Consider the following 11,085-nt stretch of genomic DNA (forward strand, 5'->3'; position numbering starts at 1 on the left):
CTCCTGCTCTTACCCCCCCTTGCTGCTCTGGCCCTCGGCTGGCTGAAGCAAGTCTCTTTTAGGCCATTGGACGGGGGACGTCAATTACATGTGCTCCTGTTTCATGGCCCTAACTTACCTGCAGTAATTCTGGACGTTCCTCTCTGACTCCTGGCCAAACCTCTCGGGCTGGTACTGGATACCCCGCATTGAACCATATTCGTGGTGCGAAGGGAGTTGGAGGCGATTAGTCTGCACGCGGATGTCCATCGTTCCATTGCTTCTTTGTCTGATATGTGAGACTCTGTGGAAGAGGGGGAGCAGAGGCGATGCCTGATTGATAAACAACAGGCCCTGAGCAACAGAAGGCTGCGATGTACCGGATTCCCTGCGCCGGTGGAGTCAACCTGGCGAGTCCACCCTTCCAGGTCCGTCCCATTGGTCCTGCTGATCTGTCTGGAAAGATGATCTCTGCTGCCTGACTGCAAGATCTACGGCCAGGACTGGACTTTGGCAGTTGCTCATGTCTCTACCCTGTTTGTTCCATTCCCTCTATCCCAACCATTCCTAGTGTGTCTCCCAATTCCCTAACCTTTGTCCCACTTTCTCTGCATCTCTGTATTTTTTTTCATCTTTTTTTCCAGTTCTGCTGCTATTACCGAAGGCTATTTTTCTACCTTTGCTAATTTATCTGGCGGCTATAACTGAACTACTGCCCTCAATCTGGATGTTTGTCATCAACATTTCTATTGACATATATTTTATTTAATTCTGTGTCCCATTGGAGGTGGGTGCCTGGAAGCCGATGTATATGGGATATCCTTGCTACCCAGTGGTTCGCTTCTGTGATTCTGCACAGGTTTGAACTTACCTATTCACTCTTCAACAAGGACAATATATTTCTTCATGTTGATGCCATAATTTTCTGATATATTTTTAGAATATATATTGCTAAACTATTTCTTGTTAAAGCCGGCTAGGAAGTATGTTTTACATTCAAAAGGGTGGTGTTTTTTGCTGCCATCTAGTGTCTGATTACTAGCATTACTAGACAGTTTCTGCTTGATAATTACAGGGAGTGATTTCAATATCCTCTATTTCCTAATATTCCACCATGTAACTTATTGCTGTTTTATATATTCTGCCTGAAATTTCTACGTGTATACATTTATTTGAATAGGGTTTCTTAAAAATACTGATGGGGGAAGTTTATTACTTACCAAAATGTTACATGATTACATCTCTATGTGAATATAATTCTGTGATTGTATTTATGACTTCTACCACAATTTACTGTTGACGGCTAGTGGCAATCGATCAATATCACAATAGCTGGTATTCCACTGTATCTATTTTTTTGTATTTACTGGTATTTATTTTCTCCAGACAATACAAATGAATCTCTTGACGGGGATTATGCCCATAATAATTATTTCTAGGATTATCTAAGAAACATTCACACCCCTGCCCAGGTATAGTTTTCTACTTATTATACACATAGAGGTGGTCTCTTCATTATTTTTTTTTGTGTAGAATAGGGCATGGCCAAGTATACTGGCAAAACCATGCCTCCTGAGCAGCACTCCTCATCAAACAAACAAGGGAAAACTAGGGTACCCTCTCAGAAATCTGCTCCATCTTCCCCAGCACGCTCTGACCCGGGCACTTTGGAGTCTCCTAAAGAACTGACTTGTCCCTTAACTGCTAAATAAATCTCTGACTTTAGATTGCCACTACTGGATAAGAGATTTGATGACCTCCAGACCCGTCTAGATGCGGGTCTTGATCGAATTGACTATCATGCCTCTCGCATTACAGCATTAGAATCGAGGGTTAGTGACACAGAAGATCATCTGCACTCTTGTCAAACAGAGGTGACGGCACATGATAGGCTTACACAACAACTTCAGGACAAGTTAGACGATTTAGAAAATAGATCCAGACAAAACTATTTAAGATTTATAGGGATACCCGAGTCAATCTCGGGGTCTACTCAACATCTTTTCTCTCCACAGATCTACCTACGGCATTAGGGATTATGGATGACATAGAACTTTCCCGCATTGAGAGAGTCCATAGGATTGGGGTGGAGTGTGTGGGTGCATGCCAGAAATCTTGCCCTGTGATTGCACGTTATTTAGTCTATAGAACTAAGGAACAGATCTTGACTGCATACCGTAGATCCTGGGAGTTAATAGTTAGCGGGCACAAGGTCCTGGTCTTCCAGGATTTTTCTGCTATGGTTACTCAAAAATGAAGAGACTTCACTGAAGTGTGCTCTTTTCTCCACGACAAAAATATTAGGTTTGCTTTACTGTCTCCATATAATCACAGACTATAGACCCAGATGGATGTTATATCATTATGGATTTTGAACTATTTCAAACTAAAAAACACTTTGGTCAACCTTTATGCCCCCAACATGAATACTCATCTATACATTCAGACTCTTGGTCAGATTCTCCAGGGTCAAACTAATTATCCACTTGTGTTAGGGGCAGACTTTAATATGGTAGAAGATCCATTGATAGATTTACTGCCCCGCACTAAGTGTCTGACAAGTTTGGAGCAGCCAGCATAACCAATACTCTATCTTCCAATATTCCAGTCAGATGTGAGTTTATTATTCAATAGAGGAACTTGCGTGGATGTACACAGATCGATGCATATAAACAAGTGTGCGCGTGTGTGGTAAAACTGTAAACAAACAATAAAAAGCAATTACTTTATGTACATGGAAATGCAAGGCAAACATATACATAACATGGAATATGCAAACAGCATGAAATATACAGTATGCAAAGTATAGACTGCAGTGTCACATAATACAGCTAACATGCATAACTGACTAAGCAGATCTACAATATGATGGCACAGTTGAAGCTTAGAACTGACCATCGGATGCTGTACCAGGTTGAGCATATGTAATGATGACTGTCAGGGACCATGTGAGAAAAGGAAGTGGCTGCTTACAGCTCCTTTAGCCCAGAATGCATTGCTAGACTGCTATGGAATGTTAAGAAGGACAAAATAGATCAGATTTAAGATGCTACTGTCCTGACTACTAGGTGGGGCTGCTAATATGAATTAGTGTAACATAACAAACCCTATGCTGAAGGCATGACACTCCCTGTCTGATATCGCTGATATCGCTGATACCACAAATTAAACTCTAAGTAGGTAACAATAAGAACAGTTCAGACACTGGTCTGAGAAACAACTTAGTCTCTCCTTGCTTACAGATCTTGACCTCAACCTTACGAACTCTTCTGTCCTTGCTTGGGAACGTCTTGGTGACAATACTCAAAGGCCACTCATTACGTTGTGACTGGCAACCTCTGACGAGCACAATGTCACCAGGTTTTAGGTTGGGTTTGGCAACTTGCCACTTGGTCCTTGGCTGCAGGGTAGAGATATATTGTCTTTTCCATCTGTCCCAAAAGGTGTTTGCTAGACTTTGAACTTGCCTCCATTGTTGTTTGAATAAGTCTTTGTTGGTGAACTCTCCGGAAGGAGCATAGATAGTCCCGGTCTTCTGAGTAAGAAAAGTAGCAGGAGTAAGCAGAAGCCGATATTCTGGGTCATTAGAAACTGAAGTCAAAGGTCTGGCATTGACAATAGCTGAGACTTCAGCCATGAAAGTTGTTAAATTCTTGTAAGTCTTGCAGTACCTACTTGTAGGAATATGGAATCAAGGATTCTGCGTATTATGCCAATCATCCTTTCCCATGTACCTCTCATATGAGAAGAATGAGGCGGTTTGAAAGTCCATGTACAACTTTGCTCACTGAGGTATCTCTCTACACCTTTAGTGTTGATGTTTGAGTGAATTTGTAATTCTTTGGTTGCATAAATATTTTGGCAGTGATGCCAACCTTTACATTCAGTCACTCTTAGAAACTCATTTAAATGAACGGGCTGTATGACTTAGGCAGGTAATTGCTCTAAGAAGTGATTTCCAAGTAGAGATTCTTTGGAATCTGTGTGGCTCAAGTTGACAATGTGAGATCATGGTATGGATCATAGTCACTTGTGGACGGATTTCCACATCTGTATCTGCGTCTACTAGCTCAAATGTGTCACCTACAGGATTTTTCCCATCTGTTTTGTACAAGAACTCCGTCCTCTGAGCCATGAAGTGTCTTTAAGGAGACTGGCTGAGACAGCTCTTGTAGCATGATCTGCAGGATTGTGAGCAGTAGATACATAGTTCCACTGATTTGGATTGGTGGACCTCCTGATCCATAGCATGCGGTTGCTGACGTAAACATGGAATCGCCTTGTCTCATTGCAGATGTATCCTAACACTACTTTACTGTCTGTGTAGAATTCTGCTCCTGAGAGTTCAATTGGCAACTCAGATGAAATGAGCTCAGCTAATTCTACAGCTAGCACTGCAGCACAAAGTTCTAGCCTGGGCATGGTATGCTTTGGAAGTGGTGCTTACTTCGCTTTGCCCATGACAAACCCAATATGATACTGGCCTCTAATATCCACAGTTTTAACATATGCAACAGCGGCAATTGCTTGGATTAAAGCATCAGAAAATACACATAGTCTCTGGTTTTGTACTTCTGTAGACGGCACAGGAGCATATGAACGTGTAATATAAAGGTTGGTTAAGGTGGACAGAGAACTTTTCCACTCCTCCCACAAATCTCTTTTCTGAGGAGAAAGTGGCACGTCCAGTCGAATGACTCGCAGTTTAGGTCTCTGAGCAAGGCTTTACCTTGGATAGTGACAGGAGCAGCAAATCCTAAGGAGTCATACAAGCTGTTTATAACAGACAAGACACCTCTGCGGGTGTAGGGTCTTTCCTCACTGTTCACTTGGAAGGTAAAGGAGTTGGATTTTAAGTCCCGTAAGAGTCCAAGACTACGTTGAGCTGGTGGAGAATCGATTCCTAAATCTAAATCCTTTAAGTCACTGGTATGATCTTGAGAAGGGAAGGCTTCCATCACTCTTTTGCTGTTGGAAGCTATTTTGTGAAGCCTGAGATTAGAGCAGGCAAGTATTTCCTGAGCTCTCTTGAGAAGGCTGATTGTGGTCTCATCCATTGGCATAGATTTTAAACAGTCATCTACATAGAAATCTTTTTCCACAAGTTGTCTAACATCAGAACCATACTCTAGCTCACCCTCTTGAGCTGAATGTCTGAGTCTGTAGATGGCAACTGCAGGGGAAGGGCTGTTACTAAAGATGTGTACCCTCATGCGGTACTCTGCAATATCTTTAGAGGGGTCATTGTCTCTGAACCAAAGGAATCTTAGGAAATTCCTGTCACTTTCCCTCATGAGAAAGCAATGAAACATTTGTTGAATGTCGGCTGTGAAGGCAATAGAGTCCTTACGGAAACGTATGAGTACTCCAAGGAGTTTGTTGTTAAGGTCTGGTCCTGTCAGGAGAACATCATTTAAGGAGATGCCTTCGAACTTGGCACTGGAATCAAACATGACTCTGATCTGACCTGGTTTCTTTGGGTGGTATACTCCAAACATTGGTAAGTACCAGCATTCATCTGTGTCTGTAAGAATGGGAGCTATGTTAGCATGACCGTTCTCAAATATTTTGTCCATGAAAGAGAAGAAGTGATCTTTCATTTCTGGCTTCCTGTGGAAGTTGCATTTTAGTGAAGAGAAGCATTTAAATACTTGTTCTATGTTGTTAGATAGGCGCTGTCTGTGTGTTTTAAAGGGTAGAGGTGCAACCCAGCTGTTGGCATCATCTTTGACTAGTCCCTTTGTCATAATTTCCAAGAATAGATTGTCCTCTATGGACATTGTTACTTGGTCATCCCTTTTTGTTCTTTGGAAGACTGTGCACCCCAAATGTTCTTGGTAGCTGTCACAGATGTGGTTGTCACTAGGAGAGTCCATGTCAGTGCAGTGTGGTAGTTCCTTTATGAGGAAGTGATTGTGACATGGTTGAAATAGAGAAGGGCGTCCGTTTTCTAAAGTACAGGTAAGCATGCTGTTGACAGTAACTAGTTTATGCACTTTTCCAAGACATACTTCTCCTATTATGACCCATCCTAGGTCTAATCTTTGAGCATAAGGAGCATTGTGTGGACCGTTAATCTGACTTCTGGCTTTGTGGACTCGTAAGATATCTCTCCCAATGAGTAGAATTATCTGGGCTAGTGGGTCCAGTTCTGGTATCAGATGTGCTATACGTTTCAAATGTGTATGATGGATAGCTGCGTCTGGTGTAGGGATTTCAGACCTATTATCAGGGATCTAATTGCATTCAGTGATAGTGGGTAAGGGAAGGCATGTCTTTCCGCCTAAGGACTCGACTTGATAGCCGATTGCTCTTCTCCCCATTGTCTCGAAACTCCCTGCACAAGTATGAGTATGTAGTGCTGGGTCCTTTGATATTAAAGGTCTCAAAGAATGTTGATCTAGCTAGAGACTTGTTGCTTTGATCATCTAGGATTGCATAAAGTTTGACAGCTTTCTCTGGTTGGCCGTTGGGGTAGACTCTGACTAAACAGATTTTGGAGCAAGATCTGCCACTAATAGTGTCTTTGCAGACTTCAGTACATTGTGAAGTTATCTCTGGTATGACTGCAGTAGTGTCTCTTTGCTCCACACTGAGCTCCCCGCCATGCTCTGTGTCCCCATAACTGTGTTGTAAAGTCAATGGGGAAGGTCCAGGGTGTAGAGCTGTGTTGTTTTCTGTGCTGTGACATTCTATGCAGTTAACACTAACCTTACAATACTTGGCAAGGTGAGTTGTAGAAGAGCAGCACTTGTAGCAGATGCCGTTTTCTCTTAGGAATGCTTTGCGGTTCTCCAGGGACTTTTCTCTGAAGTCTCTGCATTTCAGGAGAGGATGCGATTTGTTATGCAGGGGACACTGCTTGGCAGGATCTTTATCTTTGTTCTCTTGATGAGTAGCATAGGTAGACCTGTGGGAAGAATCTGTATAATGCACATTAGTCTTGTGAACTGCGAATGACATTTTGCAGGGGTTAGGTAGAATAGGGGTTGAGATAGTCAGGGTAAAGGCAAAACTAGGATCATTCCTGGTCTTAGCTTGTTGGTGCACGAAGTCCACAAAAACAGAGAATGGTGGAAATGGCACGTTGTGCCGCTGCTTATATTTGGAACCATGGATGAGCCATTGCTCCTGCAGATTGTAAGGTAGCTTTTGCACTATAGGGTTAATGCCTCTGGCTGTGTCGAGGAAGGCAAGTCCTGGTAAGTCTCCCTCACACTTGGCTACTTGAAGCTCCATTAGTAAGTCACTTAATTCTCTCAGTCTCTGATAGCTTTTGTTAGGTAACCTAGGGAAATCATCAATTCTTTTGAATGGTGCACTTTCTATTATCTCTGGTGAGCCGTAGCACTCATTTAATCTATCCCAGATCTTGTTAAGGCCATTCTCAGGGTGGTTAATATTGATTACTCTTATCCTTCTAGCATGTTCAGTGGATTCATTCCCAAGCCATTTAATTAAAAGGTCTATCTCTTCACTATGTGAAAGGCCTAACCCTCTGATTACATTTTGGAAAGAAGATTGCCAGGCTCTGAAGCTCTCAGGGCGATCATTGAACTTTGAGAGTCCTTTTGTGACCAGCTCACGGCGAGCAAGAAACTTGGCGAAGTCTAATGTGTCTTGCTTGGCTCTAGGAGATGCTGTTTGTGCATTAACAGTAAGTGAGTAAATGGTGCATGGTCATACCTGTTAGGATTGTATAGTTCCTGTTGGCTTGTATCATACCACTTTTGTGTGCAGGTAGTTGTGCCTTTGTTGTAGTTTGCAGATTCAGACACCTGATGTGGGGGAAGGTTGTCCCTCATGGGTTCCCTGTGTCTAGAATTCTCTTGTTTGCAGTTCACTGTTGACTAGTGGGGGCCCTGCATAGTGTTGTTTCACTGATGAAATCTGAATGCATGCTTTGTACTGATTGAGGTTTGCTGCCCATTTTGGATGCTTGATTGACATATTCTGATGTGCGTTGGATTGAATTCTGCGATCCAAGCTCTGCGTCAAACACATTGATCCTCCTTATATCAGGGAGTTCTGCAGACTCTAAGAATTCTGCTTCAGCTATAGCAGCTGCTGCCTCCTTCTCTGCAGTGAGCTTCTCACTAATTGCTTCTAGACGGTCTTTCTCCATATCTCTTTCTGCATCCAGACGTGATCCTTCTGCTTCCAGACGTGACCTCTCCATATCTCTTTCTGCATCCAGACGTGATCCTTCTGCTTCCAGGCGTGATTTCTCTATTCCTTTCTCTGCTTCTAAACGTGATTTTCTATTTTCAATTGCATGTCTTGTTCAGCAAAGGTGGCCCGCACTTTTGCAGCTTACGCTTTTGCGCATGCCATTATGGCTGCATTGCTGACAGATAAAGATTTGGAGGAACTAGAGACTTGGGACCTTGTTTTGTATGAAGATGTAATTTTCTGTGACATGATGATGGAATGGAAATGCTTGACTTTGTAGAGGCTGCTGTATTGTAATGTGCAGATAACTGAGCTGACACTGTAGCAGGTCTCTGAGTAGTCAGGGTCTTGGGACTGTTGCTAGGCTGTTTGACTGTGCAGGGACTGTTGTCTTGCCATATGCAGGTGGCTGTACTGACAGTGTGAAATTCCTGTGTAGTCAATGGCGGTACTCCTATTGCTGAGCTGCCACGGTTAGACTGTATAGAAACTCTTGTGCTGTCATATGCAGATAGCTCTGGCTGGCAGTGTAACAGATCTGTAAGTCAGTATGTGTCCCACTTACTGACAGAAAATGTTGCTGACGAAGTCAGATATATGCATCACACGCAGGCAGCCCGATGTTTTACTGTACTGCCCTGCACTAAGTGTCTGACAAATTTGGAGCAGCCAGCATAACCAATACTCTATCTTCCAGTGATCCAGTCAGATGTGATGTGAAGAACTGAGTTTATTATTCGATAGAGGAACTTGCATGGATGTGCACAGATCGATGCGTATAAACAAGTGTGCGCATGTGTGGTAAAACTGTAAACAAACAATAAAAAGCAATTACTTTATGTACATGGGAATGCAAGGCAAACATATACATAACTTGGAATATGCAAACAGCATGAAATATACAGTATGCAAAGTATAGACTCCAGTGTCACATAATACAGCTAACATGCATAACTTACTAAGCAGATCTACAATATGATGACACAGTTGAAGCTTAGAACTCACCATCGGATGCTGTACCAGGTTGAGTATATGTAATGATGACTGTCTGGGACCATGTGAAAAAAGGAAATGGCTGCTTACAGCTCCTTTAGCCCAGAATGCATTGCTAGACTGCTATGGAATGTTAAGGACAAAATAGATCAGATTTAAGATGCTACTGTCCTGACCACTAGGTGGGGCTGCTAATATGAATTAGTGTAACATAACAAACCCTATGCTGAAGGCATGACAATAGACAAATCGCCACCTGTACCGAGACTTTCGCCTTCACAATGCCAGTTGCTTCACTCTTTTACAGTTAATCTTAATTTAGTGGACCCCTGGAGATTCTTGAACCATATGGATAGGACATGCACTCATCTATCGACGGTACATGGATCCCTCTCCTGAATCGTTAACATTTTAGTATCCTATGATTTGATGACCCATATTTCTCAGGTGGATATCCATGATATTGTAGTATCGGATCACCCCCTTTCTCGATAGCCTTGTCCCACTCACATATGCATCAGATGGACAGAATTTAGCGATTCCCATACTATCTAACCCAATCAGATTATTTTAAATGTTATCTCAATTATCATTGGACTAATTATATCGATGATAATTTAGAGTATTGGGATCACCCGGTTCTTTTTTTGGGATGCATCTATGGCTACTAATCAGTTATGTATCTCACAAAAAGAAAAAAGCTAAAATGGAATACAACTCCCTCAGATCAACTGTGTTTGTGTCACGAAACTAGGAGTGATTATCATGGCCGTGGAGTTAGAAGGTGAGGGTTTAGGATGAGGAAGGTATCAGAGGCAAAGAACCTGTATATACCTCTTCTTCATCCACTAGCACCATACGTTGACAAGACCTGGTCAAAGGTGCGGAGTCTAACCTATCAGGAGGTGTTCTCCAGTGACCCTTCCAATCAGGATATGGATTTTAGCTGCACCCGATAAGCAGGTCCTGGTACTTTGGTCAGGTGTCTGATGCTAATGGGGACAAATGGAAGAATGTATATACAAGCTTGAAGTCACAGGTGGATGTGCTGGTAACGTGATTTGTGAAGAGAGCTGAATACACTATGGGAATAAATGAGAGAATTCACTAATAATGGTATTAGATACAGAAGACTGAAATAAATACTGGAATCCTGGTAACATGGAATGCTAATAACAGCTGGTATCTGGACGCATGAGATAATAGTGGGATTTCACTGGTACAAGTATCCAAAACAGAGGGGCATATCCAATTAGCCACAGGATTTCACCAGCGACTAATTGACATGTAAAAGTCCCACGATGCGGGGTTTAGCTATTCAATGAAATAGCTATTTCCCCGTGTCATTAGATCGGGACTCCTGCGCGAGGACACACTGATTCCGCGAGAACTGCAAAACCAGTGTGTAATACCCTTTCGCGCGAGGCCGAATAGGGCGGCCTCACGCTGATTTTGCCTTGCACCTACATGAGGTGCGAGGTAAAGTCAAACAGCAGGGACTCGCACACGGGGTCTCAGGGACACCCGCGCGTGGAATCCCCGCTAATTGTATCCCATCCAGCGCGACAATTAGCTGCGGGGTAAACCCCCGTGGCTAATTGGATATGCCTCATAGGAGATGATAATAAATACAGAAGACCAATCGTATATGGAAAAAATAATACTGGTAATAGATGCTTATGGAGATAATAGTCCGGAGCACTGGTATCTGCCGTGGAGTCTGAAGCTAAACACAGTAGGTTACTGAGTTTTAGATACACTCACTGGCATAGAGAAGCAGAGAGCTGAATGCAGACATGTGCTAGGAATGCCAAAGGTTCAGCTGGGAAGTAATTAGCAATCAGCAAGAAAGCTGACACCACAGCACACAGGGAAAAGTTCAGGCAACTGAATAGCTGCTATAACAACTGAAGGCTGAGTAGTAAAGGAATTATCCACACT

Source organism: Taudactylus pleione, unplaced genomic scaffold (genome assembly GCF_031769625.1).
Source record: "Taudactylus pleione unplaced genomic scaffold, aTauple2 ptg001005l, whole genome shotgun sequence".
NCBI classification, from domain to species: Eukaryota; Metazoa; Chordata; class Amphibia; order Anura; family Myobatrachidae; genus Taudactylus; species Taudactylus pleione.